We start from the raw sequence: 7,780 nt of genomic DNA on the forward strand, positions 1-7,780 counted from the left end.
AAGATCTCGAAGAAACGTGCTCTACTTATTGGCTCAGGTACTCTCTTTGGTCCCAAGCTAATCGATGCACCCCAGGAAAATCCACGAACCCCTCATTTTATCTGTCAAACTTTCATAGCGAATCAAAACAAACATAGTGTAGTACTAGAATTTCAACTATAATGTGGTACGTTAATCGATTTGCTTGGGACCAATAGGCTAGTCAAGTAGTGAGCAAATTTTAAATCGTTAGCTTCCACCGGTTTGCAATAACAAAAGTTTGGAGGTAGATTTAATCCCATCATCGAATAATCATGTGATTTTTAAGCTGAAGAAGTTTTCATTCAGAATATACTGTTGCAATGATTTTGGAGGATGGGCTTAGAAAAATGTCCATTCTTAATTTATTAAAATCATCAAGATCTGCGACTCAATATAAAGTCTCACTCACGCCGTAGATCGAACCACGATTACTTTTTCAAAGGAACGTATCTGCTTTTGTAAATAATGCATTTCATCCTCGGTTTGGCGTAACTGGTAGCTCGCCTACGCATATTAACACCACTATCCGCAAGCAGGATGTTATGTATTCAAATTGTTTCTTAAGAGTTTATCGGTACCCGTATTATAATTGGTAATGCTCCCGTAAAGGATGAATAGGATTGGAGGGTTTAAATCCCTCCGTTTGCCGTAGATTTTTAAGCAAATTTTCTCGTACACATGTGTCCTTCCGATCATGTGTGCTTTTCGCTTCTCAGTATCTTCCAAATATTTCCAAAAAAATAAGTTTCTTAAGAGTATTTTTTGCGTGAAAAAATAATGAAAGTGAATCAATCCACCAAAGGTGATATTTGACTCTTCTTAACACTTGACCAGCCAAAAACCCAACATTTTACATCAAATCGCACAATGATGATAAATCAAGTCGATTGCTAGTCATAATTAGTTGCAAGGATCACAAAGGTCTACCCTGAGCTTGTCCCGAAAGGTCCGAGGGATATGGCTATGGTTTAAGTCTCCGCATCTCCAGTTGATCAAGTCCTCTCATTGAGTGATATTTTGTCCGTTGAATTCTATAAACATAAATAATCAATTTATTTATCCAAATGCCAGTAATAACATAGAGGTAGCTCTAAGACCAGAAGGTCCCGAAGAAACGTGCTCAACTTTTTGGATCAGCTCTGGTACTATCTTTGGTCCAAGGCTAATCGATACACCCCTCGAAACATAGGAAAATCCACGAACCCCTCATTTCATCTGTCAAATTTTCATAGCGAATCAAAACAAACATTGTGTAGTACTAGAATTTCGACTAGAATGGGGTACGTTAATCAATTTGCTTGGGACCAACAGGCTAGTCAAGTAGTGAGCCAATTTAAAATCGTTAGTTTCCACCGGTTTAACCTGTTGGAAGGGTCGATATTAACTATACGTACTAAAAACCAGAAAGCATTTCTGGCATTAACAGTCGAAAAAACAAAATATTTTACGCGCCTTAAAAACTCTTCAACTTGGTAAAACAATGAATAGTCATTATTCATACGTAAACTAAGTTGAATCTGTCAACCACACATTTAAGATATTTTCTTATTGGAATATTGGATAGTAATTGCTGAATACAATAAATGTTCTACGCATCATCGTGGAAATAACCTGCGTGGACATGGGCCCTTATTACGAGTGTCACTTCACGGTGAAAACGAAGCGAAGTGACCAGTTGTCACTCACGGTGAAGTGATTGCCGTGTAAATCAAATAGTCAAGTATCCGAACCCTCCCCTATATTCTGTCTTTTTGCCTGCCACATCAAAGAGTCTCCGTACCTCGAGTGAAGTCCCCTCATTGAGTGATATTTTTTTAATTCTATAAATAATAAATAATCAATTTACTTATCCAAATGGCAGTGATAACCTGTTGGAAGGGTCGATATTAACTATACGTACAAAAAACAGAAAGCATTTCTGGAATCAACAGTCGAAACATACAATTTTCCACGCGCCTCTTTAGCCTTGAATAGCCATTATTCATACGTAAGCTAAGCTGAATCTGTCAACACATTTAATATATTTTATGATTAGAATATTGAATAGTCATTGCAGAATACATAAAACGTTTAAGTATCAAGTATTCACAACCTCCCCTAAATTTAGTCTTTTTGTCTGTCACATCAAAGAGTCGTTACCGTGACACACTTCAATGACCATAACAGTTAAAGAAAATTATTTTTTAATGAAGTTTAAACCATTCTGAAATAAGGGAAAAGCGGACCAAGTATCCCAGAATCTACTGAGACTTTACGTCGGCTCTCAACTTAGTGTTCACTTGTTAATTGAGAGCTTTCTAAGCCTATACAATTTTTGCATTAGTATTATTGTGTGGCAAGTATAATCATACTCTATGCCCGGGGAAGTCGACACATTTGCTATCCTTAAAAAAGTAAAAGGGTCTGTGCCTAGGGGCACGAACGGAAGCTTGACGTAGGACCGCTAGTGAACGGAATAAATGTGAAGAGCATTTAGTTCTTTTAATTGATCAATTATCTATTACCTCAACTCTTTCCGTTTTTGAATTGCAGGCGTACCAAATCTTTAGTATTTTTTTTTAAAGAGAAAGTTGATTAAGAGAATCAATCAAAATCACTTGCACCCCTGTTTCCAAGTTTGGTAACAAGATTACAACTCTGGTGAGCATTTTGTGTGGTCGTTGGGGACTTGTGGTTCTGAATATGGACAAACAAGCACAAATTCTATTCCAACTCTTTACTGATGTAAGCTTGATGGCCCTGAAAAGGGCCGTTTTATTGAAAAGGACATCCATGGCCACTTACGCTTGGCGTGTTTAGTGTAGGTGACAGCACCACGGACCTTATTTTCCAGGAATACCTTCAGCATACCTCGTAGATCAGACCGGAGATACGTTTGACACCACCACGGCGAGCCAGACGACCGATGGCGGTTATCTCGAAGAACTTTGCGAAGACGCTTGGCGCCTCGTGATTTTAACCAGATGTAAAGGAAAGTTGAAGTTACAAAGCTTGTACACAAGTCCGTCATGCCAAACATTGTCAAACGCCTTTTCAACGTCTAACAAGGCCATGGCTGTGGACTTGGATACAGTTTTGTTACTTCGGATGTTATTCATCACCCGTACTAGCTGATGATTGGTAGAGTGCCCCTTTCTGAATCCAAACTGTTCCGGAAGGAGAATGTGGCTTTCCTCCACAAACTTGAGCAAACGATTGAGAATGAGTTTCTCGAACAATTTGCTCAGCGCTGTAAGGAGGCTGATTGGTCTGTAGCTTGAAGACAATGTTGGATCCTTACCGCGTTTGCGGATTGGTATGATTTTTGCTATTTTCCAGATGCTTGGAAAGCAGTGCAGTTCCAAACATCTGTTGAAGATAGCGGTTAGAAGAGACTGCACTTTCATGCTGAGTCTCTTCAAGATCAAGTTAAATATACCGTCAAACCCGGGAGCCTTCATGTTCTTGGTGCATTTCAGCGCTGAGCAAATTTGTTGTACTGTAATCATATCCGCCGGAGGCACGACACAAGGTGAGACATCTAGGTTTTGAACGCATTGCGCAACCTGATCATCGAGCGGACTTTGGATAGTCGAGCCAAGCAAATGCGATGAAGCGACATGCTTGCCGATCGCATTTTCTTTCTCCTGTGGGGTAATTAAAAGCCGATCGTCATCATTTTCGACTTTGAGAGGTGGAACGGGTTTGGGATGATTTTTCAGGACCTTGGCTACCTTCCAGAATGGTCTGGAGCGGTCGTCCAGATTCTGGACAACACGCCCGAAACTTTCATTTCGGAGTGAGTCCATTCTGGAAGCAATCTGCCTGTTCAGATCGGCCGCTTCACGTTTTTTGCCCAGATCTCCAGTCCTCTGAAACTGGCGTCTACGAACATTTCTCAACCGAATAAGAAGTTGGGTGTGGGAATCAATAGCAACAAACTTACCCCTCACAGGAACTTGTCGAACACACGCCTCGTCAGCCACGGATATGGCCTGTTGGAGTCCTTCCAACGCCCGGTCGATGTCATCTACAGTGTCGAGCAGTGGATTTTCATCGATGTTGCTGTCCACCATTCGTCCTTACTGCACCCAGTTGACATGGTGGTAGTCTTTACGGCAGCTTCTAGCAGAAACCACGTTGACACCGACTTCAGTCACCACCGGTTGGTGGTCGGAGCTGAGATCGTTGTGCGCCTCCGGCTTGGATAGTCCGATGTTCGAAAGGAAGAAGTCCAGCGTGGAGAGATTACCCGTCGGAGAGATGAAAGTTGGTTCGTCCGGAAATTGCACAGTGTACAGTCCATGTTGTGCGTGGTCGAACAATAGACATCCGTTCCGGTTCCGCTGGTAGTTCCGCCAAGCTTCATGGCGGGCGTTCAGGTCGCCCCCAACGATGAATCGGGAGCTAGTACGAGTGATGGCGGTCAGGTCGTTCTTGAATTGGATGTAAACTGCTATAAACCGGACGTTTCCAGTTGGTGTTTCCACCTCCACACTAATGGCTTCGATGATAGAAGTGCGGATGTGGGGCAGAGTGCAAAACTTGATTCCCTTTCTGACGATGACCGCTACACCCACCCCCCCCCCCCGGAGCTGGTGCGATCAAGCCGGATAATGTTGTGGTCAGGCAACAAAAAGCTGTCGCCGGACTTTAGATGGGTCTCGGTTAGAAGGCCCACGTCGATGCTGTGCTTGCGGAGGAAGTCGGCAAGCTCAATATGTTTTGCTCTTACAGAGCAAGCGTTCCAGGTAGCGATGGTTTAGACACCATATTGGATGATGAACTTACCGAGCACTTGAATCTGTTCGGGCTTATTGCGGCACTTACGCAGAGCACCGGTCATGTTGATAAAAATCTCCATAAGTTCATCTGATGAGAACAGATCGGGATTATTTGTTTAAGCTGTTGGTTGCCTCCAGAATCCAGGGGGCATACTTGTCATTCTCCTCTGTGAGAGACAAGAGCTAACATTCTAATCTTCTCGCTCTGTTCATTCTAGAAAGAGCACTACATGGAGTATATTATTCACCACACCCTTACTGTGTGTGAAGTTTTTGGGATGAACTGCGCGGTGAGATTAAATCACTCTACACTGGTGGGAACTGGTGAGCGACACAAGAGCTCTAGAATATACTGCAGAGAAGTCACAGAAGCTCACTCCAGAGAACACTGGAGTGGGAGAACTGGTTGGTGCTCTGGACATAGAGAAAGTGCAATTTTTAATGATTTGACGCTCCATTGCTAGTTTTACTTTTGATATTGGCGTTGACGTTGAGTCGGAAGGCTATCTTTACACCAACGGTATTTCTCAGTTGCGTGTTTGGGGGAAAAAAAAATCAAAAACTCTTCGCGCCTTCACTTTCTCACGTAAAATCGCAAAGAAACTCAACACAGTCTTCAACGCCAATACCGGTAGCTTTGATCTGTGCGTGTCATCCTTGGGCTTTATTGGCGTGGAAGACACCAACTTTTCTTGTAGATGTACAAGTTTACTCATGTAATTTCACTATGCGAGTTATGAGTAATAAGGTAATAAACAGGGATCTATGTTCTGGCATGGAAGTGTGGGTGTTATGTGTGTATTTTACAATGACGCAACCCCAAGTGGATTTTTCTTTTATAAAAATGCCATAGAAAAAACACTTTATTTCATTGGGCAGCGCAGGCAAACCTTAATTAACCTGTTTGGCGTTAAGAACTTTTTTTTTGTTATTTTTCATTTTATGAAAACCCTTAAATTGGTCGTCAAACTTCTGATTTAACCTTATAGTTGGTTGGTTGGGGGCTTCATAGAGGTGGATTCAAATCTCGGTCCGGTTGAGGAAATCTTTCGGCACAGACAAACAGACATAACACTCGCAAGTTGTTGATCGAACAAGCATTTAACGGTCAATTTAAAAGTATCATAGTTGGTAGTACCACCACCTGTGGCACGCATAGTAAATTCCCTTGCGTTTGACGTTTACACACTACCGCCATCTGTTCAGCGTACTACCCACCACAGTGTACTCAACAGATGGCGGTAATGTTTTAGCGACGATGTTTTACAGTGAGAAATATTCAATGAGTTATGTCTGTTTGTCTGTGCTTTCGGGTTAGAAATTTCCTCGACTTCTCTGGGGACAGATGCTTTGCCATACAATATACATTCCATTGGTGATAATAAAATTTACATGAAGTTCGAAATAAAATATTGGTTGGGCGATTGGTGAGTGTTTACAAACAAAAATACTTCCAGGAGGACCTATTACCTCTCGAAATTGGCATACGTATTTTATAAACAGCCTCTAAAGCAATAGATTATATGACAGCAACATCCAATTATATTGGTATTGCATTCAATTGAATTCTACACCAAAGCAAGGGATTATATATGGGTATTCGGGTATATATATGGGTGAATGCTTTCTTGACATGATATAACCGCCTACAAATAATTTTACGGTTCGTTAATAGATTAATCAATTATTCAAATAAAAATCGGACACCGCTAGAAGAATATAAATCGTCATGTTTACATGCACCGTCAATGTAAAAAATAATGAGACAATTTGAAAAAGACTGGGGCTAATAATAAATGACGTCCCCACTGGAAAAAATCGAGTGCTAACCGATAGCTTTAATTCATCAATGTGTTACAAGATATTACAGCAAAGTGGGAGGAGATGGGTCTAGCAGTTTTTGTTACATTGTTTTTTTTTTAATAATAATCAATGCATTTGAAATAGAATTGTCAACTATAATACTAACACAGTCTTATTAAAAAAAGCTTTACATATAACGGTGTGGGTGGGATGGTTGTATTATATTTGTTACAAAAGTGTCACGAAGGGGTGAACGATTTAACCGATATGTAATTTATGAATGAGCCCTTAGCTCCAATGTTAGCGAAAGCAGACCGAAAAATGTGAAGTGTATTAGTGAGTATGGGTAATATTTACTTGAACGTTTGAATGTAAAAAAATAAGTAAAACAGGTTGCAGAACGGACTCGAGCCATGAACGTAGGGATTATCACATCTGTGTTTTTTCTCTGCACTATCCATACATCTGCTTTTTCTGCTAAAAAAAAGTGTTTGCATGTATTGGTATAATCAAAAATATTACAAGGAAAAAAGTATCTTACATTAATTGTCAATATGACTTATATCATCCACCGTGCGATTCATATACACAGAATGTAAGAACACTATAGTTACATTGATTGCTATAAATATTTCACTAGAATGCATGATTTATTTGCGTTGTAAATAATTACTTACCGAAGTTGCCAATGTAATTGTTTTTCAGCAATAACTTTCCAAAAAAAAAACAAGCATGATTGTTAATCAGTTTTTATTTATTTTTGCTATTTCTTTCGCAAATATAAATCAATTTATGTTTTATCTGCAGTCCTGCACTACCAATCTCTCTCTCTCTTTTTAAAAGAAAATTTTTTTTCTCTGTGACAAATCATTATTTAACAAATGATTTTATGAATAAAAAAATAAAAAAAAATCAACATATTGAAAGAAACTGTAGTATTTAAAAATCACTCATCTTACAAATCGTATTGAAAGTAGACATCATCAAAAATATCACTATTTGCTTTGACAAATAATATTTGTTCAAGTGGAGTCGAACCCAGCTTCATTCTGGCTTTCGTTAAAATGTGTCCAAGTCCGTTAAATGTTCGCTCAACGGATACTTGGGTACATGGTAGTTGAGATACAATTATAGCTAGATCAGACAGTTCTTTGTCTTCCAGCTTTTTTGCTTCCCACCATTTGATAACATCA

The sequence above is a fragment of the Ochlerotatus camptorhynchus genome, unplaced genomic scaffold (genome assembly GCF_037179485.1).
Source record: "Ochlerotatus camptorhynchus isolate MF236.1 unplaced genomic scaffold, CSIRO-AGI_Acam_v1.1 ptg000598l, whole genome shotgun sequence".
NCBI lineage: Eukaryota > Metazoa > Arthropoda > Insecta > Diptera > Culicidae > Ochlerotatus > Ochlerotatus camptorhynchus.